Source organism: Alligator sinensis, unplaced genomic scaffold (assembly GCF_000455745.1).
Source record: "Alligator sinensis unplaced genomic scaffold, ASM45574v1 scaffold134_1, whole genome shotgun sequence".
Taxonomy (NCBI): domain Eukaryota; kingdom Metazoa; phylum Chordata; order Crocodylia; family Alligatoridae; genus Alligator; species Alligator sinensis.
The window spans coordinates 3356910-3380356 of record NW_005841920.1 but is presented as its reverse complement, the minus strand read 5'-3'; positions in this window follow the sequence as shown (position 1 = coordinate 3380356).

Here is a 23447-nt window from a genome sequence, read left to right as displayed (position 1 = left end):
CATCTTGCACACCAGTTTTCTACCTGTACAAGTTGGTAATATCTGGTAAATGTTTTACATCTGTTCCCTTATCCAATATTGGAATTCTGATTTGACTATAACAATGGCAAAGCTAACCAGGAATCAAGTTCAGTTTGTAAAGGGCCATTGGAGGTTGATGACCCTAATGGCTGACTCCACTCACTGGTCCCTCAAGTGAGTTTTCAAGGACCCTTCTCTCATGGGAGCACCCTTCACAGCCTGCTCTCCTTTTGCTGTCAGGAATGAGACTGTATAGCTGAGTAATTCACTCTTATGTTGGGATTCTATTCCTTACTTACAGAACAGTCCCCTTTTACCTGCACCTGAAGACTGGATCAAAGCCATATGATATTAGGAAGTCTGATTAGGTCATATGATGTGATCAAACACTGTTTGGCTAACTGACAAGAAAAAGTTTTGTTTCTCATAAAAAGGAACAATGTCTGGACCATGTAGGGTATTTTTTTTATTTACCTTAGTTCTTTGCAGAGCATGGAGTAGACAGCAGCAGAGAGGATATGATGGCAGATCTCTGCTTTGTTTTAGTAAAAAGCTCAGAGTATTGAAAACTGTCTTTTGTCTTTCAAACAATGTCAACAGCTAATACATATGAATTAATGTAATAATGACTGAGTCACATTTAATGGGGGCTCATTTCTTGTGCTACGTTGAACTGAAGTACTATGATTGTTCCTAAATAAACACATGTAATCAGAGCTTGGAATCTTTCTGAATGAATAAAGAACTTTCATCAGCTGAGCTCAACACTGCCATTCTCCTGATGAAGCAGTTGTGCTGCTATTTTGCCTCAAACAGATGCGAATGAACCTTCAATTCTTTCACTACTTTCTAATATGTTGTGATATATTTTCAATGTTGTAGAATTGAATAATACTGTCCAGTGAGATTCTGTGGCATGGCTGCACTTCAAAAATAATAGGAAAATTTTCATTTGGGACTGTCTTATGACAGAAGCTTAAAGCTAGTGAGGATGTGTGAATAGTACCCCATCTCTTGGAATATAGGAAAAAACTAGTTGATATGAGCTTTAAATTGTTATTTCTCTGGGGCAGGGGTTGTGTTTTTGTTATTTGCCTATCCAGTGTCTAGCAGCCCAAGGCCCTAACCCATGAGTGGGGTCTCTAGGTGTTACTGATATAGCAGAATGTCTATTCTGCCAGTTAGCCAAAGAAAAAGTTTACTTCAGAAAGAGCAGTGTTCCTGAATGTTTCCTTTCAGTAAGGCAAATTAAATAGGCTGGTAGATACAACAAAATCCCCACAGGATTTAAACAAAAAGGAAACTAAAGGATTTACTTGAACATCAGAACCGAGTCATTTATAGCCCGCTCGGATAGCATATCTATCCAGCAGCATTTAGGATATCTCTTTACTGCAGGCTTAGGTTAGGTTAGTACTTGGTTTACCCCAGACAGGGTGTAAGTGTCTCCCAAAGCCTAACCTGTATTACTGAGCCCTCTTTGTTTCTACACCTGCCCATTTGTGGCTGGGGATATGTGACATGGCTCTTTGTATTGATATGCACCACAGTCAATGTTGTCAATTGTGAGAGAATTGTTCTCTCCTCAAGGCAAGTTATGGAAAAGATGTTAGAGACTAGCACTTAAGTGATCTTGGTAGTATCCTCCAGGCAAAATGGGAAGGCTCTTTACCTACCAGCCCAGGCTTAACACACTTCCAAGCCCAGGTTAAACTGTTAAAGTGGTTTTTTTGCATAGATGGCTGAAGGGATTGCACTAGATTCCAAATAAGCACCAAGCCTGACTGTCCAGTGAAGACATAAACCTAGCACTTACAGGGCGGGCTTAACCCTTTAGTGGGCCCTTGGCAAACAAACTAATGCCCCCCCCCCCACTTAATACTGTATACTTATATTACTTTTTTTTCACTCATTTCAGTTATAATATGTAAAATAAGCACAACTGGGCCCATTTTTCACTTAGGACCCTAGGCATGTGCCTAATTTGCCTATGCATTAATCCAGCCCTGAGCACTCACCACTATGGTGGCTAAGCCTTTCTCCTTTCAGCTGTATAATTGACCTGTTCGCTAGTAAATAGAACTCATCTACCTTCTGCTTATCAGTGAACCATTTTGCTAGGCTCCCAGGTGTAAGCCCTTGGATCCTGATTGCCCTCTGTCAGGAATCCTACCTCATTACCCAGATCTTTTGCACCTGTACTGAAGGTCTGGCCTGCCAATGCTGAACAAAGCATTAACTCCCATTCTGTTGCTTATAGAAAGAACAGAAAGGAAGTGAAATCCTTTTGTTAAGTATTTAAGCCCTGCTTAAAATATATAATCAAGCTATATGGTAATAGTGCACTAGATTTTATTTACCTTGTAATTTGGATATATTGAATCCATAGATATTCCTCTTATTCAACCCATTGCATTTTTTCACATTTTATAGCAATGAAAAAAAATCAGCCATGTAAAATAAGTTTTGTCTGAATTGTAAGACTGCTTGAAGTACAATATGTACTGTGCAGTCATAATATACACATAAAGTGTGTCTGTGTAGGACCTACATTAAACGCTACATATAAAACAATATTCAATTCTACAATTATGTGTTTTAAAAGAAACAAGTGGAATCAGGCAGGATGACACAATTTGCATAGTTTAGCCATTTTCTGAGACAATATCAGGAGGCCTAATTAAGACAAATTAGCCAGGATTGCTGGTAGCACTAGATGATCATACACCTAGACAGTTCTCTGATTAACACTTCTGTGTAGGTTAGTGATGTCAGGTGAATAACTAATGCCCTCTCTTGCTCCTAAAGAATAATTTTTTAGCAATAATATTCCCTGAGTGAAAGGGCTAGAGAGAACAGTTCAAAGATTCATATAGGTCAGAATGTAAATCTCAGAGGAAGTAACAGAAGTCTCAGAGCAAAGAAACAGGAAAGCTTGCCTTGTCTCAAGCAGTGGGACACAAAGAATCATGGAAATCATTGCCAAAACATCACATTCACTGGGCTGCAGATAGGTTTTACTTTCACAGAACTGCAAAATGGTGACCGTTTATTATTAAACAGAATGCTCTTTATTATTTCTTCCAGTTTAAACCATAAAAATCACCCTACCAATTAAATTGACATTATAATAATAATGACAACCCAGCATCATTACAAACTTATAGAGAAATAATGCATTTTTTTCAAACTAGGCCAGAATCCTTAAAGTTATACTATGTACATACACACACACACACACACGCAGCTTGTCTGAAAGCTATGGACTCTGGGAAGACCCTCAGACCTGGAGCTGTCTACAGAGCCAGGTTAATCTGAAACGGGGAAGCCTGGAATTCTCAAGAGTCCTTCAGGCTGGCTGGAAGGAAACCAGGGAAGGTGACTAAGAGAAGCTTGTGGAAACCAGTGTGTTTTCATGAATGTTTGACAAGCTGGAATTTTCTGGCAATTATGTCACTGAAAGATTCCCAACCCAACTGTACATTGATTAAATTAGGTTTGCAATTAGAGTTTCTTCTGTCAGGCATATGAATAGTATTTCATATTTATGCCAACCATTTCTGTTAGCAGCAATTGTCCTTTGTTTATTAGCAAAATATTCATTTTCTGCTCTATCCTTTTAAAATCTTCTTCTGATCAAATGTGTTCCAATGGTTTTAGAAAGTATGTCCCTGTTATTTCCTCACTACCAAAAATGTTACTTTTCCAGTGCTGCCAGCAATATACTCTCCAGTTTACAGGCCAAAAGAAGTTAAATGACTTATCCAAAGTGACTATAAAGCAACTACAGTCCAAACTAGAATTAAAGCTGCACTGTTCACTATAGGAAATAACTTTTTAATTATGCATGTATATCTTTGTTCCCTTGTGGATCTATCACCATTAGTATAGCATGACTATGGAACTAATCCTTGTCAAAAAAGTGCTCACGGTGAATTTGAATACAGGCAGTCCTCGGACTTACGACACAATTGGTTCCTGAAAACTGCATCTTAAGTTGAAATACTGTAAATCAGAACCAATTTTCCCATAGGAAACAATGTTATAAATGGGGGATTTGTTCCTGAACCAAGGCCTGATACCCTATTTTTGCCAAAAATAACCCAGAATTTTGTATTCAATCAATTATAGATGAGTAATATAGCTACATTAATGTATTTATATTGTAAATAGCAATCATATTGATTTGGAAGGACTTCTTTGAGGTGACTTTGCTGGACTTTTTGAAAGACTCTTGGTTAGACTTTTTGAAGGGTTCTTGGCGGGAGTCTTCTCAGGAGTCTTGGCTGCAGGTTTTTCTGGAGTCTTGTCTGCTTTCTTAAAGAAAGTGTCCAAGGAAGTTTGGACAGATGTTTTCCAGGGAGATGAGTGATGCAGCAAACTTGTTCACTGGCATGGTGTCACATTGGATCAAGCATTGTAAAGTCAAAACTGATGTCATAAAGTTGAAACAGGATGTCAGTTTATAAACATTGTAAGTGCAAAACGTAGTAACTCAAAACGTAAGTCAAGGACTGCCTGTATAGATTTAAAACCATGATAGAGGATTCCCTTCCCCTTATCACCATACAGGGTACAACCCTGTGACCCTTGAAGACATAATAACTGCAATGGGAGACTTAGTCTTTCAGTTTATAAAATGTTCATCCATCTTGCAGTGCATGGAAACATCTCATGGAGACACTTGTTTCCCTAACCCATTTATTCATTTATATACAGAAGGACATCAGGATTATACCAGAAGGATATTTTATGTACATTGCATTCTTTATTTGAGATGTTGCCACAAAGAGGCAGTCTCCACCAGCGAGAAAGAAAAAAACACTTGAGTCAATGGGAAATACCAGATTCATCGGAAATACCAGCGAATGGAAAAACTGAGCCAGTGTAATATCTTTGGGCAACTGCACCTGAGTTGCTTGAGCAGTTTCGTCTACACATACATTGCTGCTGCTGCCAACTCGTAATCAGGATGCTCATATACCATAGCAAGGATAAATTTCCCCAGTCCACTAAGACAATAGAGTTTTCTTATCGGGTGAAAAACACTGACATTTGCCATATGGCTGTGAAGTTTTCAAAGGGGCTCCTCCTAAAAACAGATGCAACAGTACCTGATGACATTTTATGCTATATTCACCAAGCACTCTGCAGAGGAATCCTGACTATGTACTATTTAGCCCAGAGGCATTTATGCAACCAAACATTTTAATTTAAATTAAACCCACTGGGCAGCCTAAGGAGAAAATGGACAAGAATTTACAGCAGGTTTTTCCCCTTGGTAGGTGGTTTCTTACAAACCTGGAAACTATATTTTTCTTTTCTTTCTAAGACTGTAAGAACAATGTAAAAATGTATTCCTTTAACGGTTGGACATAAGGGTCCCTGCCTTTTTTTTTTTACTGGGAACTTTGTGCTACCAACATTTCTGAGTACAAGAGTACAAGCTTTCCACCTGCAAGTCAAGGATGTTTTTCTATTAAAATTATAATTGTGTCAATGAGGTTTATTCATTGTTTCAAAGTTGCTAGTAACAATTAGCATGCTGATGTTCACTGATTAAGAAAAAAGACTTAGGTAAATAAATCAACTTAAAAATTATCCGTCTTTGCAAACAACAGCTGCACAGGAAAAGGAAGACTGTTAGCCATCTTTCACCGATGTGCTATGCTGATCCAGTAGATGCGTCTAAGCAATCTGTGGCTGCAAACTAATATATCCTACACTCCACAGGAAAGAACTATGCAGGAAAACAAAAAGGCAGAACAATTGTGTGAACTGAGCTCCCCATCTTATTCTGAAAACATCTGGCCTCTGAGAGTTTCGTTCATTCATTCCATTTATTTATTTATTTATTTATTGTTAAGCCTGCCATAACACTTCATTTTTTTTCAATTATTAATAGAAATAAGAAATGTTAGTTTAGTGATCCTTCACCTTTTACTTGGTAGACTATGCATTCAGGTTACTGGACCTATTTGCTTTTTGAGGATATAGAAAGTATAGAAAGATTTAACACTGAGGATCATTGGAGTGTGTAATCTTGTGGGAATTTGAGATATCAAAAATACTAGGAATAGCAAAAGTCTTTGGTATATTTAGATTTCTGAAACCTGAGGATAATCGGAGCATGGAAGACCTCAGTGTTGAGGGTAATCAATACTGGAGATATCTGGAAATATTAGGAGACTAGAGTATTGGAAATATATAGATTAATGGATATGGGCATGGAATCCTGATTCCAATAATCTGCCATGGACTTCAAGGGGTCAGGATTTCACTTTTGGAGACTTCAGTGGTCAGGATAGAGTCTTCTGATAACATTACAACATTTGAAGTCCTCAGAAATGGAGGGCTATATTCCCTCCAGTATTGAAAACTGGAAGGATTAAGCTGCTGAAGGGTTAAACAGCCAACTGCCTCATGAATGACTATTCCATTTTATGTAGAAAACATAACAAAGCCTGGAAATGCAAACATTAAGAAAAATCTTTTGAGTGATTTTTTTTCTCAAAGCTGTTACGTTACAGAGGCTTAAGAAAAGCCCACACTGTTTATTATAAAGTGTTTATCACTACAGACGTCAAGAATGGCTGACAAGTTTATTTTAAAAATTCCGGATCTTACATTTTCCCAGTTGTTACTTTTCCTTTCCTACTGCTTCATCTTTGCAGAAGAAAGGGATTAAAGTGATGTATTTTGTTGCACGTTTTCCTGTAGTGTGTTAACCCCTAGCCAACAAAGACAATGAAGCCAGTACTCATACATAGAAATTAACTTGACAGCTCATCTATTTCAAAGCCAGTCTCTCATTGGATTCCATTTGGGTTAGCTTTAACAATACATTTGGGTTAAGCAAGCAAGCTGAACCAGGGTAGAAGCTATCATTTAATCTCATAGCACTTTTATAGAGATCAGTCTATCAGTCTGAAGGGGCTGTCAAATTTAATCTCATTTTCAATCCAAATCACACTGAAACCATAGAAATTGTTTTTGCTCCTAGAACACCAGGAACAAGTAAACACTATTTATTTTGGAATCAGTCTTCCTTATAAACCCTGACATTTGTCAAATTTCAATCAGAAATTGAGGGTCTGATCCACGGTTGGTGTAAAATAGCATTGCTCTCCTGAAAACAAAGCTACACTATTTATCAAACCCCTGAGCAAGTGTAAATCTTTAGCTTAAAACTATAGCTTTACACATTAACAAGTTTAAGAAATATCTCAGCCTGTTACCTCTCCCCTCAAAGGCTGGACCAAATGTTAAAATTCCTAGTCAGGCAAGACTCCAATGGCTACAAGTCCTCTGAGGGAGGACACCAGGTCTTGTGTGACTTATCTTGGCAGCATACTCAAGATGAATTCTCGTTGCACTTGCAGCAGTTTTATGCTGGTGTCACTCCAGGGAGGCTCTTTCCTGACTACTTTACTGTCACAACACAAATAGAAGATCAATTTTTTTATTGAATAGTACCAGATCAGACCACAAGCAATTTACACTCACTTGGCTCTGGTTTAAAGGACTGCAAAATGGCCAAGATTGTAGAAAATCAGCCCCAGTGGGTTAAATAGTTACTCTTGATTTATAGCAGTGTGAGTGAAATCAGAATTTGCATTTGCATGGGCTCCAATCCTGACTCCAGCTTCAGTTTCTTTGTGCTGCTCTACCAGCAAAAGTAGAATAACAGCCACAAAACTGCCTTAGTGGGCAATGGACTCATCTAGTGTGTGGGAAACCCCATCAGGCCCAGAGCTGCATACACCTGTTCTCTGGGCTCCACTGGGCCTTCACCCAGCAATGATGGCTGGGTGAAAAGAACAAATCTTAAGCATTTCTGCACTCAGTTGATCTGGGCTGTCTGGATGGCATCTGTTAGCACAATTTCAAGTTGTCCCAAGGGTTCCTTATACCAGGGTCCCAAGTACTTCTGGAAGTTGTGGAGATTCAGGAAGGCAGTTTGCTACATACTCATTCAATCTAGATTCTTAATTAAACACAGTTGGATCAGACATGAAAGTCACGATCACAATATCAGGAGCTCTCTATTTCATCATGCACAGGAAACAATTTCTCAGAATCTTTTGTTTCCAAAAGTCAGTCAGCATATAGCACCATGGAAATTATGGCTTATAACCAGTTACTACTACTACTGTACCTTTAATATAAGAACCTTTAATATAAGAGTACTCACCAAACATGACTCAGTTAGTATAATACCTGACAGAGGGATATGTTGTATAATACTGCCATAGGTATTGATTTTTTAGCATTGAGCAGATAGACTGATGGAAAAATGTGTTCTCTCAACATGCTCACTGAAGATGATTTATGATTCAGTTAGACTACATTTGCATCAATTTCATTTGCTTTCTCCTGGGTCCTCATGCTATTGTTTGCATTAGTGTTTAAGAAGTGCTTATGTATGAGTATTATTCACACATGATTGACTGCATTGACTTACGAACACATGTATTCACAGATAAATAAGAGTTTTCTTTCTGGAAGCAATCACCCGGCCAACCTATGCCCATAGGTACTTCCTTGACAGAAGTATGACAAGAGAAACTTGAATGCATGCATGCAAGACAGCCAATAAATCTGGTTAATGTCTCTCAGTGAGGAAGGAACCCAGCTACTTTTAAATCTGGGGTCTTAAATATAGCCCATATAAAGCACTTGCTTGGGCAAAAAAAGAGCAGGAGAGGCTTTATGTTTCTTTAGGCCTGTAAAATGCTATTGACCCTTGTTGTGGCTAGCCCTCAGCCCCAATTACAAGGTCACAGCTTTACAGTTTAACATGACCTGAAGTGCCTTTTTGATTCTTTGTTTTTATTATCATTTATCACCCTATTAAAACTGCCATTTAGCAATGTCTGAGAGTAAAGGAGTATGGTACAGATTTCTTAGGGTGATATCTTATTGGACCAAATATATTGCTGTTATTCCAGCTTTACTTACTAGGGTAAGTAAAGCTTACGCCCCCATTAAGATAAATGGTAGTGTCACAGTAGTTCTATGTACCTGTCAGGAGAATCGGGGGGAAGCAATTGTCATCCCTATAGGCTACCCCACCTATGGAACTAATATGTTGCTATTAGCTAGTCACTTTAGCATTTAAGCTGTTAATTAGAAGAGAGGAATGAGCTGAAGGAAATGAGATTTTGTTTTCCTCATATACCCAGGTAAGATATTACAAGAGGCTCTGATCACTTACAGCCTTATAAATCTAGGGAACAGGGACAGGCATTTTATATAGGCTGTTGTAAATACCTGTATTACTTGGAATATAGCCTACAGGTTTAAATTTCACCTAGGTATACCCTGAAACCCCTCTCCAACTCTATCGTCTCCACAAAACACCTTCAGCACTTCCTGGATACCCTATACCAGACCCCCCTCCTCTTTATTAACAGCTTCCACAAGCTCTCCACCAGGATCTAGGTAACTTTCTACCTGTAGACATCAACCTACTCTAACTGGCCCCACCTGCTTCCTTTCTCTATTTATTGGTTTCAGATGCCACCCACCTTCCTGATAAGGTCCAGGTGGTACGCTTTTGCTATCACAGGGGAGCTGGACCTATTCTTCTTAAAAGAGTCAGCAACCTTCTTCCAGGAATGTATTTTTGTGTATATATGAAAATGTAGGGCTGCTAATATTATTGTGGAATCTTGTGTTCATCCTTAACAGCAACAAGGGGATGGGAGAAGAATGTGTGTATGAAAAAGATCATTATATTTACTGCCCAATAGTTTGTGTATAAGAGTTTAGCAAAACATTATTAAAAATATTTTATGTGAATTACAGCATGTGAGTGTATTATTTAGTTTTATTAAGAAACTGTGATCTGTTTTATATATATATATATATATTTCATTTTATTTTTTCTTCAAGGATTCATGAACAATAGTTCTGAAGCTTAACTCTGGCTAATGATTTCTGAAAAGAGTTATAAAAACGGAACACTAGACTGTACTTTAGAAAAACTAAGTTGAAGTGCAGAAAGAATGGAAGAATTGTATATTGTACATTACCATAACGTTTCTAGCCACATTGCATATGTTTCTTGTTGAGGTTAATCATGTACAGTAATTTAATGATTATAAATGCAACTCTTTCTGTGTTCTACACAGCAAAATACATCATCTTAAATTCTTGACTACAGTTTTCCTGACCCTTGGAATTATAAATATTCGAATGGTCAGGTTTTTCAATTTTATTGGGGGTGTTGTGATATTTGATGCTTTTGCTAAAAGCAACTGGAGAATCTTATGGCCTTAAGTTACTGAAAAAGTAACCTAACTGCACTTAATTCTAGGGGGGGGAAAAAAGCATGCAACTATATTATTTTAATTCCTAATTTTAAACTATTTTTATAATATTTGGATGCTTGATTCATGATTTCTGAATTTCTGGAGTTTGCAAACATACATGCTACAGTATATTATTACTAGCATTAGCTTATTGTACATGAACTAGAAGGTGAATTGTCAAATTGGAGAAATTAATTAATCACTACAGTAAAAGCTTTGTTAACCAGCATTTTACTAACCAGAATACTCTATTAACTGGAATTTCCAGCTTGCACATCAAGTATTTCTTGAGCAGTGACGGGGTGGAGAGCAGCAGTATCCCTCTGTGGGCTGCACAGGCACCGCCCAACAGGCCAGACGTGGGCGAGAGGAGTTTGCATGCAGTGGTGGCCATTGCTGCTGCCATCCACCACCCTGCACTGCTGCCCCTGCTGCGTGCGAGCCTAGATAACCAGAGTTTTTAGGTAAGCGGCACCGCCCTTACCCCACTCATGCCGCATAACAAAGCTTTTGCTACACATCATAGACAAGGCTACTAGAATGGTTTGTTGTTTGTTTTTTTTTAATTAAGATTGCTCAACAATTCCTTTTATAAGACCCTACTTGTAGTTGTTTTACCTCTGCTACATTTTAAACTAGGATTTTCAAGGCAAGTATCTTCCTCAGGTTGACTTGTGATGAGGAGGAGGGAGGGCAGGGGCAGGGGCAGAAAGAAAGAAAACTGGGACTGGGAGTTGTACTAGGGATGACTAGGCATGGAGATTCATAGATGTTAGGGGCTGGAAAAGGCCTCACGAGATCATCGAGTCCAGCCTCCCTGCACTTGGGCAGGAAAGACTGCTGGGGTCAGGTGACCCCAGCAAGGTGTGCATTGAGTCATTTTTTAAAGATCTCCAGGGTAGGTGACGGTATCACCTCTGGAGGAAGTCTATTCCAGACCCTAGGCACTCAAATCATAAAGAAGTTCTTCTTATGTCCAATCTGAAGCAATCTTCAACCAGTTTGTGTCCATTGTTTCTTGTCTTCTCCTCAGATGCCTTGGTGAACAGATGCTCCCCCAGACCCTGATGTATGTTCCTTATATACTTATAGACTGCCACCAAGTTCCCTCTAAGTCTTCTTTTCTCCAAGCTGAACAGTCCCATGTCTTTCAGCCTCTCATATGACCTGCTCTCCAGACCTGTAATCATGTGCATGGCCCTCCTTTGGACTCTCAAGCTTCTCCACATCCTTCCTGAAGTGTGGCACCCAGAATTGGACGTAGTATTCCAGCTGCAGTCTCACCAAGGCCAAGTAGAGTGGGAGGATGACATCCCTAGTCTTGCTTGAGATGCATCGATAGATGCATGCCAATGTTTTATTTGCTCTGCCAGCTATGGTATTGCATTGGTGGCTCATGTTCATTCTGTGGTCTGTCACGACCCCCAAGTTGCTTTTGATTGTGGTGTTGGCAAGTGTAGCACCGCCCAGCCTGTAAATGTGTTGTGGATTATTTCTCCCCAGATGGAGTACTTTACATTTCTCCATGTTAAACATCACCAGGTTTTGATCTGCCCACTTTGCAAGCCTGTCCAGGTCAGCTTGTATCCCCACCCTGTCCTCAACTGTGACCATACTCCCCCATAATTTGGTGTTGTTCCTGAACTTTGCCAGTACACTTTTAACACCCAAATCCAAATCAAAATAACTGACAAACATGTTAAAAAGCACTGGTCCAAGTACTGAACCCTACTAAGATTGAGAATAGAAACTAGGTGGGAGCAGAAGTGATAAGGCTGTGAAATTATTACAACTGGAAACCAGGTGGGTGGAGAAAAGGAGTCAGTAGGGGAGTAGAAATAGCTGACAAAAGAGCCAGGGTGTGGAGTTGGGGACTGGATAAAAGGAGAAAGGAAGAATATGACAGGGATAGACTGGAAGAGGCAGAGCAGAAAGAGGTCAAGTTTTTTGCAGGAGGCAGGCAGAAGAGTCTATGATGCCTAGAGCATATTCCCCTTCATAGCCAGCCTGACATGGAATCCAAATATTTCTGTTTCTCTGAAGTCCTCTGCTGTCAGCAAATACCTGTGAAAAGCCATGATATTTTCATTCTATGGTTGGTAGTGGATGACAAAACAATATTGCCATTGTACCTCCATTAACTTAAGTTACAAAGATTTGAATGTTTCCAACCCTGGCGGCGGATCATGTGGATGTCAATATGATGTTGCATGATGGACTTTTTTTGCTTTCTTTAAAAAAAAACAGGCCTACAAAAAAACACCCACTCAAGCACTCAGAAGTAGGTTTACATGTGGGTGTAAGTATTACCATGAAGTTTTTAAATATATAATACCATATTATTTTTTCTGTCTTGGTTTATCTTGTTAATTTTGAGCTAGGGACAGAAAGTTTTGATCTAGTTATACATTTCAGAAAATAGGAGGTAGGGTGTCATCTAATTAATTTTGACAATGAACTAATAGTTGCTCCTTAATTATCACTACAAACAGATTACAGGTACTATCATATATCTGTGCTGATCCTGCAAGTCCACGTGCCATTATCTAGCCACACTGAAGTTCTAGCTCTCATTTTTTAATATCAAAAAGCAAACCACGGTATCTGTGTTCTGAAAACTTGATTCTCCTCTGACTTATTGCAGGTTTACACAAGTTTAATTCCATTGACTTCAGATTAATTCTTGATTTACACATGTGTAAATCCCCTAACAAGAAGTTCCTCTGAGGCATCTGCATAGCCTCAGGGCTGTAATGAACTACCTGTCTGCAACAGCCTCCCTCAGCCTGAGAATAGGCAGAACACAAGAAGGTCTGGCAGACACCCTCTCTCCACTCTTAACACACTCCTTACTCTGGGGGCAAAAGGCGGGTCAGGCCTAGCACAGTTTTGACAGCTCTAGCCTGGCCAGTGTACTTCCTTATGCTGATGTTGCTACTGGGAGTGATTTCTACTGCTTTTATGGCCCCTTGATGCACATGGAACACCATAAAGGGGCCAGGACAGAATGGAGAATTGCTCCCAAGGTATCTATGAGGTAAGTATTCATTTAAGTGGTTTCTATTGAATTATTCATATTTTGACTGATGGCTGTCTTGTTGACTTTTTTTAATGTTACATCCAAGGTTTTTTTTTTTTCTTTACAAGAAAGGCCATCTAGTGGGATGGCCTGAGGAAGATCAGATTCAAGTCAGGCACTGAATCCTTGCCTAACGGGTTAAGTATTTAGTGATGAGTGGTTACTGTTGGTTTTTAAAAGTTGCTCTGCAAATGCCACTGCAAATGATGTCTATGCAATGCTGGAGACATATCCTGGCCTAACTGTGATGTGGGCATGAAACAAAATATTTGCAGAATAAATTACAGCAATTGGTAATGTTACCATTCCAGGACTCATCTCTGAGTTTCTGCAGGTTGTGTCACTCTGTGTGTGTGTGTGTGTGTGTGTGTGCGTGCGCGCGTGTGTGTTAGTGTACGCACCCCAATTTTTAGTTATTAATGGTCTCTCTTTGGAGAGAACTTCCATGCTTGGCTAAGTCCAATACTACTTATTGAAGGCTGGTAGCAGAAATATTTGTGCAGTCTAGGATGATGTTATGTGGAAAGTCTGATTATTCATTAGATTTGGAACCAGATCTGTTAAATTTCACAAATTCAGTTCCAGACAACATTCCTCTCCACACTTATTTCCATCTCCCACAATCACTGAGTGTAGCCAAACTGTATCTGGGCTGCGCTCTGTTGTCCTGGAGAATCAATTCAGGACTATCACACCATGGTGACCTTGTTTGGAGCACAGAGCAAGTTCCACATCACTGGGCAATGTGATGGATAGATTGGCACTGTAGAACTATTTGCTACAGCTTTTGCTGTAGACACAGATAGGTGCATATTGGTAGCTTTCAGCACACCTGTGTTTATAGATACATGGCTAGAATGAAGCTATGTTTGCTGGCTCTGTCACAGCCTAGGGTAGGCCAGGCCAGTTTATACAGTTGAAGACATGCTAGACTGCTTTTCAACCCTGCTAAGCTTTCCTGACTGAACTAATATAATTGAAAAACATTCTTTTTTTGCCCGGTAAGACATGCTCTGTGGAGTTTCTCTGATGCAGGGTGTGAAAGGAGGCCTGGTATAAAGTATGGTAGGCAGCATTGCCTCATGCATCACAGCTGCTCCTATACAGAGCTGCTTTGCTATGTCTCTGATGGAATCCCTTGACTTTACCCATGAATCTGAATTATTTGCTTGCCAACTGATGGGCAAAAATAAGAAAAAGACTTAACATGGTTTTCAGAGACTAAATTGTGACCATCTCTCCTTTCACATAGCCAGATGCTACTGTATCTATATTCACTGCTAGTAAAGGTGAGAGCACTATACATATTCTTGGTAGCCTTGTCGTTAAAATAGTTAGAAGCTGAAATAAGTAGTTCTAGTATCCGATATGCTATTTTAAGAGTTCACCAATGATTCAACCAAAAAGTTGAAGCCAGGGAGTCAATGAAGTGCTTACTTGACTAATGGGCAGAGGGTGGAATATGTCCCTGCCTTGTCTCTGGAGCTATTGAGAATTCATAGATTCATAGATTGTAAGGGGCTGGAAGGGACCTTGGAAAATCCCCGGGTCCAGTCCCCTGCACCAAGCAGGAAAGACAACTGGGGTCAGGTGAGCCCAGCAAGGTGACCGTCCAGTCTCCTCTTGAAGATTTCCAGGGTAGGCGATTACATTATATCACTTCTGGAGGGAGCTTATTCCACAGTCTGTGGAAGTTTTTCCTTATGTTGAGCCTGAAACAGTCTTCAAGGAGTGTGTGGCCATTACTCCTGGTTTTCCCCAAGGGTGCCCTGGTGAACAGTTGTTCACCAAGCCCTTGATGTATGCCCCCGATGTAGTAGTAAGCTGCTACCAAGTCCCCTCTCAGCCTTCTCTTTTTCAGGCTAAGAGTCCCAGGTCCCTCAGCCTCAGAATGAAGGTCTATGCTGCAGGAGGCCTCCTCTTTTCTCATTTTATACTAATAATTTCTGCCATTATTTAAACTGACAGTGATAATGACCTGTGCCAGCATGAAATCCTGGCCAGGTCCCTCCCCCCGGTGCCTGCTTAGAACTAAAGCCAGCTCATGATGCATGCATGTCCTGTCATTGTAACTTTTTATTTCAGACTGAAAGGGGAAAGGATTTTGTTCATTTGCCAGAAATCTAACTTTAAAGAAAAGTACCAGGGCTGTCAAGATGCAAAAATAAAATAATTTCCATATGATGCATCTGCAAAATGTTTTGTGAGTTGTTCTCTATGAATGGGCATTGCAATGAATTCTTTGGAAAGGGGCAGGCATATATACAAACTACAAAAATGTTGGGGGTAACTAGACTCCTGAGAAGGCAAACCATAGTGGTATTTTGAAATGTAGGACTGGAAAGCACCTTCCTGGTCATCAAGGGAAATTCCTTGAAGTGGCAGAGAAGCATGCAGCAAACAGCTGTCCAAAAAGGTCCACAAGAAAATTCCTTCTGGCCATTCCTGTGGCACCAAACACCTACATTTAAAAAATAAAAAGCCCATATGAGTTTCCTGGCTGGATGGAAAACTCCCTACAAGCACATGAACATGTATGAATTAAGCATTTATAGATGCTAAAGAAACTTGAATGAACTATGGAAAAACAAGGCATTTTAACACAAAAGCAGGAACAGTTATAAGCACATGATGGTAGTGGCCACAACAGCTTCTGGGGACCAACACTGTGATGAGAAAGCCAGCTGAGGGGAGAGAGCACAGGAGGCCAAATACTACAGTCTCAGAGAGTTTAATTTCAGACACTATCTTCCTTGAAGCCCTAAGAGCAGTGGGTCAAAACCCCCTATGTTATCGTGAGGTGGAGGACTCAGGCTGCAAATCAGGTAGAGGAAATGACAGGCTATAGCAGCTGGGGCGCTACCACCACAGCGCGGAGCAACTTCTTAGCATTCCATCCACCCTTCATACTCTGGGCGAGGCACGTATTTTGTTTCTACCGGCTGCAGCGCTTTCATTTGGTCTCCTCAGAGGGTGCACACACATCTCCAAAGCCCAGTACAAAGAAAAAATTCGCGGTAGCATAGATTTTCCTGCAGAATTTGGTGTTGGGTCTCTTTAGGCTTGCTGAGCTATAAGCTAGCCTGTGTTTACAACTAGAAGCCCACTGGAACTCAATGAGAGTGAGACTTCACAAGAGACGTGAGTATGTGGCCAGGCTTGGACTACGAGTTTATCATGCTTGGTAGCAGAATTCTGAAATGTCCTCTGCACATACTAGGGTGGCGATTTGTCCGGTTTTATAGAGGACAGCCTGGTTTTCTGCTACTCTGTCCTCTGTCCTATCGATATGAAACCGAACACCTTTATGTCCTCTATTTTCCTCTGCAGACTTCCACCTGTCTGACATAAAGGCATCTGGTTTCGTATCGCTAGGACAGAGGACAGCGTAGCAGAAAACTGGGTTGTCCTCTATAAAACCAGATGAATGGCCACCCTAGCACATACTGGCTCTCTGACTGCAAACAGTGTAGCCAAGCCTGTGCTATGTTGAGGTTGGCTAACTGGCACTGTTACTCAGCAGTACTTATTAGTCCATCCACACTGTGGCATGAACTTGATTACCCTGCTTAAGGGAGCTACCACACATGGAGCAGCACAATATGTCTGAAGGCACTGCTGCTGAGCACGCAGTTTTGAGTCTAGACATGGCTTCTGTTAGCTTTTTCTTGCATACCTGAGGTGAGTGTACCTATGGAAGCAGTTTCCATACAAACCACTAAAATCCCTGCATGAACAGATAGGGATTTTTACACTCTCTGAAGTGTTGAGCTAGCTTGTGTTCCCTTATACCAGTGAGGGAAGTTAACATCAGGGCCAAGTGTCACAATGAAAATACTCTACCTGGTACTCAGAGTCTGAAATTAAGGCTTTGCATTGGAGTCTTTTGGCTTTTCTCAGCTGAAGTACACGCACCATAGCTTTTTGGTGGCTCAGTACAGAAAATAAAAGCTTTACTGAACGGCTAATAGTAAAGAATAACTATGTTTCCCTCAGTTACCTGATCCCACTTCTTTGCCCACATGCTAAATTTTCAAATATGCATCTTTGTGCTTTCTTCTGTGCTGCCCTTCCTGCTTAAAGGGGTTTCCTGTAAACATCCACAAAGCTGCCGGTTGTATTCCTTCAAAACCCTCCTTCAAGCTCTCCAATTCTGTGAAGTCTGCAGAATGTTTGAGAATGTTTAGGCTGCCGGGGGTGCTAAGGCGATCTGTCAAGATAGCCAATATCATCCCATTGTTCCCTGGCAATCTCTATCTATCTGTTTGTCGGTATCTCTTTGTTCTGTAATAGCACAGTTCTGATCCTGACTGGAGCTCCAAAGCTTTGTAGTAAAAAAAATAAACACTAATAATGAATGGATAATTTGTTTCTTAAAACCCTGTTTCAAAGAAGGAAATAGAAAAGGAAATTAATTGTACAAAATGGTAAAAGCAAGTTGCAGAGCTTTGTGACTTGTGGCTTCCTCGTCCGTTTAGTGACATGGACACTTGGCTGTGGAATGCTATCTCGGGATGCGACAGAAGCCAACCTGTGACATCCCTTTCACTTAACTGGAATGCCATGAGATCTTAGCTTTGGCACAAACAAAACTTCCTCAAAACGAATTTGTACCTGAAAATTTGCTGTAGGGGCAGCACAGTAGCAGTAAATACGTTTACTTGGTGACAAGCACAAAGTTTATGCCTGCAAATTATAAATAAAACAGAAAAGTTGATCAGAAGGAAACAGTTTCTACATTAGAATATCAAGGGAGACATATGGCAGGCTGAAATATTCATTCAAGTGACCTAGCAATGTTTCCCCAGTGGCAAAGAACTACTGCTAGGCCACTGTATTGTGATTGTGGAGTAGCATCCTATATCATTCTTTATTATAAAGTAGAACTGATTAAAATTGAAAACTCAAATATGATAGACACACACTCTCCAGTACTGAGGAGAATCCTTCTATCCAAACCCATCCTTCTGATTCTTTAATCAGTCTGAATCCCAAATTAGAAGTCTCCTATTTTTTTAATCTGTTCTGAATGGAGCTGAAGCGGGCAACAGCTTGTGACAATAGCTGATCTTGTAATAATCCATCAAGACAGAGACATGACCAAAGTAACTGATTTAGATAAGCCATTTTGAGCTACTGTCTTGGGACAGCAACTCACAAGATTTCAGACCTACAGACCCCAAATGCAAACCCTAGGTGAGGTTCATGCCCAATACCAAACTGCGAATCAGAGGCCACATCCAGACGAGCACAGCCATAAGGCATGTGCAGTATGTGGCGAGGGAGCTTCCAGATGCTGCATGGCCAGAACTGAGGGGGGATGGGGTTGGGAATGGGTCCCTTTGCCTCATGGCCCAATGCCAGCTACCCCAGTTGCAGTATTGTGGGGAGCTGGGTCAGGCTTCAAAGATGAGAGGGCTCTATTCCTCCCACCTCCCCCCAGCTCTGGCCAGTCAGCAGCTGGGAGCAGCCACCACAAAGCTGCGGCAGCTTCGGCAGCAGCCAATCTCAGGAGGGGGCACATGCCTCCCTGTGCCCCCTCTACACATCACCTATGGTTAAGTCATGGCTGTAGAGTGCTTTCAGGGGACAGATTGCTTGAAAAGTGTCACTTCTGTCTGCACCCTTTGTCTGCAGAGTGGAGAGTTCTCCTGTGATTGAGGGACTTTAAGTCAAAATGTACTTAGCGTTTTGTCAACATAGCTAGAGTTTTGCCAATATAATATGATAGTGTAGATTAGGCGTTATTAATTTATATGTTAATTACTTCCATTGGAGAATAGCAATTGTGTCCATCCTGAATTGTCAAATACAGATCTCTTGGCATCACTCTGTGTAAAAGGGCCATTAAATAGGTATAGACATAATCTTCAACCATCTGAGGGTTCCTTTACATTACTAAGGAAGTGTAAAGGAGGTTTAGTATATGTGAGAATCAGGCCCAGAAAACAGGGGTTGATTTGAGAGTTTGTTGCAAAGTATTTGTAAATCTAGAAGTATGAAATGATAGTCAAGCAACTGAAAATTAGAATAGGAACAGTTTATACCCACAGGGGGCAGCGAGTCAAGCCTTTAGTATACAGAAAGTTTAACAAAGACCAACCCAACCAGAAATTCCTGAATGCCTGAAAACCCATCCAGAAAGGTTTTTGCAGAGAAAAACATTTTTGATGTTCCTGTACAATTGTGATAATGTAGGGGTATATAAATACCAACATAGATAGAGTTGTTAGACATTTTGTCTTTCAAGGATGCAAAAAACAAAAAAACTCCTCCCCCACTCCGCCCTCCCCCTCCGCCAAAAATAAAAAAAACCCCAACCTTTCTTCATCCCTTGACAGCTGAAATGTGCTTTCATGTTGTGGACTCTGACGTTAATAGCACAAGACTGGAGCAAGGGAACTTCATAAAGAGATAAGGTCTTCATTCAATTGCCCCTGCAGTTTTCTAAAGCACTTTTGTACATGCTCTTCTTTTATGTGCTGTTTACCGCAGGCACCAGAACAGTGCTTTGTACTGAATGGAAACAAACTAGACTTTTTCCTCATCTCAACACTTGCTCTTGCACCACTTTCGGTTGCAGCTTCTTATATGTTACAATAATCATGTTTTCTGTTTTTCTTTATTAAATAGATTTAACTCTGAAATCATACTAACAAAATATATTAGTTGAAATCTTACAGGAACCTCTTTTAAACCAAACTAAGGGTAAGACTAAAATGAACTGCTGCCTGCACAAAGCTGTTAGTAATAGGTGACAGCAGCCTGAGTCTCCATTACCCGGTACCCATACTTATGTGATTACAAATTACACAAAGCAGCGAAGGACAGGCTATAAGTATATAGGGAATCCAACTGCCAGCATAGGTGTCTAAGGTATGGGCACAGAAACAAGTTACTGAGAGATAAGTTATTGTGTCAATTTATAGAGTATCAGATACTTTGCAGTAACTGCTGATGTTCATGATCTTGCCCAGTAGTAAATGCAAGGTAGTTCATTTTACCTCCACTGAGGGATAACCTCTCACATTTGGCACAGGGTAAGAGCATTTACACAGGCAATTACCATGGAGGAGCAGATAGAGACTAGGTTTGCACCTTAGCTTGCCTTGTGGTAACTTGCTGGTGTTCCCATACCCGAAGTACAACAACCCTCAAGACCAGTAAACTGCTGCCTAATTCCATAGGTAATACAGCTGGAGTGTTGTTGTAGCTGTAATGATCCAAGAAATGCATGAAAGGCAAAGGTTTTATTGTGATATCTTTTATTGGACCATCTGCATAGTTGGGAGGCAGTTTTGCCAAAATATTGGTCATACTTTGCCCTTCCTCAGATCTCAGCGAGAAGCAGGCACAGCTTGAGTTAAATGAAACAAAAAACATATGTATTATTCAATATATAAATTAAATCAGCCATTGGAACAAAGAAGCATTATTAGGAATGTCTATAAGACAAAAGTGCAGCAGAATAGGTAAACTAATTAGTAGATTAAAAAGACCAAACAGGAAGGAAATGGGTCATAAGGATCATAAGCAAGTAGAACTGGAAGGAACCTCATGAGATCATTTAGACCAGTCCGTGCTCAAAGCAGGATCACTCCTGATTAAAACATCCCAGTCTAGTGTCTGTCTAATCTTAACATTTTCCACTGATAGAGATTCCACAGCCTCTCTATGTAGCCTGTTCCAATGCTTAACCATCCTCACAGTGAGAAAGTTCTGCCTAAGGTCCAGGATCGTTATTACCTGTGGAGTGCAGGGGCAGAAGTAGCTGGTAAATTGTAATGAGCTATAAAATCCATTGACTGTGTTTAGTCCATATTGATTAGTGTCCAGTAAAGTTATGAATTTCTCTTCCCAGGACCACCTTCAATAGGTGTTTTGTATGATTGCTTTGATCACAAGGACTATGAGGTCTGAAAGGGGTGCTGCTGGTTCTGTGAAGAGTATTTCCCTGCCTGTTAGTGTGTCTCTGTCTTTGATATATTTTTGCTATGAGAGTTCATTCAGGTATGTAGTTTTTATCTAGTTTCTACCACATATTTTCTGTGCACTCATTTGGTGCATTGGCTGAGATATACCACATTCTGTGACAGATGTGTCTAGGATCCATGGGTAGTGATGGTTTCTTTTTGGGGGTGTTGCTCATAATGGCGGTGGTGATATATGGACAGGTTTTACATTTACTGTTAAAGCAGGGTTGTGTCCCATTTAGTGTCTGTTGATCAGAGGGGAGTTTGCTTCTGATGATGAATTGGGCCATATTTGGAGATTGTTTGAAGACCAAGAATGGGGGAGTTGGGAATATTTATCTCAAGGTCTGATCTTTGAGCATAGGCTGTAATTGTTTGATAATTTTCCTATAGGTTCTAGTGTGGGAAGGTAGGTGACAACCAGGCATATGCAGTCAGTGGGGGAGTTTCTTTTTATATTGTAGTACATTATTATTGGGCATTCGGGGGGGCTTGTTCAAAAGGTATGATCTAGTTCTCTGTTGGAGTGTCCTTGCTGGGTGAGAGGCGAGTGTCACAAATATTTTCAGAGATGTTGTGGTATCTCAGGGCCTGGCTATAGTTTTCTTTGTGTGCCTAGGATTGTTGCTGTGCTATGGTTGTCAGTATGGTGGTCCATATGCTATCGTATATAATGGTTTGTAGGGTGCCATCCCAGATGTGCATCATGCCATACAGGAAGTTGATGTTGCTACAGGAGTATTCCAGAGATAAATTGATAGAAAGGTACTAGTTATTGAACCTCTGGTCAAAGTCAATAAGCAAGTCCAGGTGTTTAGCCCAGATAATGAAAATACAGTACCATCTATGTAATACAGTAAAGAACACAGTTGATGATGCAGTTTTTGAAAAATTCTTCCAGGAGGTTTATGAATAGGTTGGTACATTGTGCTTATATCTGTGCCCCTATGGTTTGGAGAAAGTGACAGTTGTTGAAAGTCAAGTGATTGTGGGTAAGGATGAAGTGGATGATTTGTTCAATATATTGTAGTTGTTAATCTGAACATAGTCCATGTTTTCTAAAGGCATTTCAGCCAGACAGCTGTGCCTTCATGTTGTGGGATATTAGTGAGATATATGCTGGTAACATGCATGGTTGTGAGTATGGCTTTCTTGGAGAGGTGGTAGGTACTCTGGATCTTGTTGAGAAAATCTGCTGTTTCCTGAAGAAAACTTGCTCTTTGAGTGACAAGTGATTAAAAAATGTTCCTATGAATCCTGAAAGTTCTTCAGTGAGGGTACTGCAATTAGATCTGATGGGCCTGATCCACCTGTTGTTCAGAACATACTGACCTTATCAGGCCACATTCAAAAAGAAGCCTGGAAAATACTTTGCATGTCTCACCAAGGACACAGAGGTCAAATCTCTGTCTTAGAACGTGGAGAACGCAGGTTTGAAGGTCTGCTCTGTCTGGTTTAGAATAGGAATTTGAACCTGATTCTGCCATATTCAAGCTGACTACCTTAACCAGCAGGCTGTACTTTTGTATTTTCTCTGTATCCCAGTAATATTTACTTATTTATTAACACAAAGTGGAATAGTTAAGACAAGATACATTATGACTAGGGATCCGGGTTTTCCATTTCCCATGGACAAATGGAGAAAACCATGGATTTCCCTTTGTTGTCAGAGAAAACGTGAATTTCTCTTTTTAGCAGAGAAACCCATGGATTCCCCGCTTTTGCAAACAGCTCTGCAGGCTGGTTGAGCTCCAGCCCGCAAGCGCTGTTTGCAAACAGGGTGGGAAACCCCAGCCCTGCCTGGAAGGGGAGGGGGAGGGGAAGGGTGGAGCCTAAGGCTCTCATTTGGCCACAGATCTGCTCAGCTCAGCTCAGCCTCAATCTTCTCCTGGAGCCTGTGAGGTAAGCGGGGCTTGCAGGGGGGCTGGGGGCCCCTCTGGCAGGCCTGGGGGGTTGTGGGTCCTGGCTGGGGGCACCAGCAGGACTTGGGGGGAGCCAGGAGCCCCGACTCTGCCCAAGCAGGCAGCAGCAGCGGGGAGCCAGCTCCGTGCTGCTTCT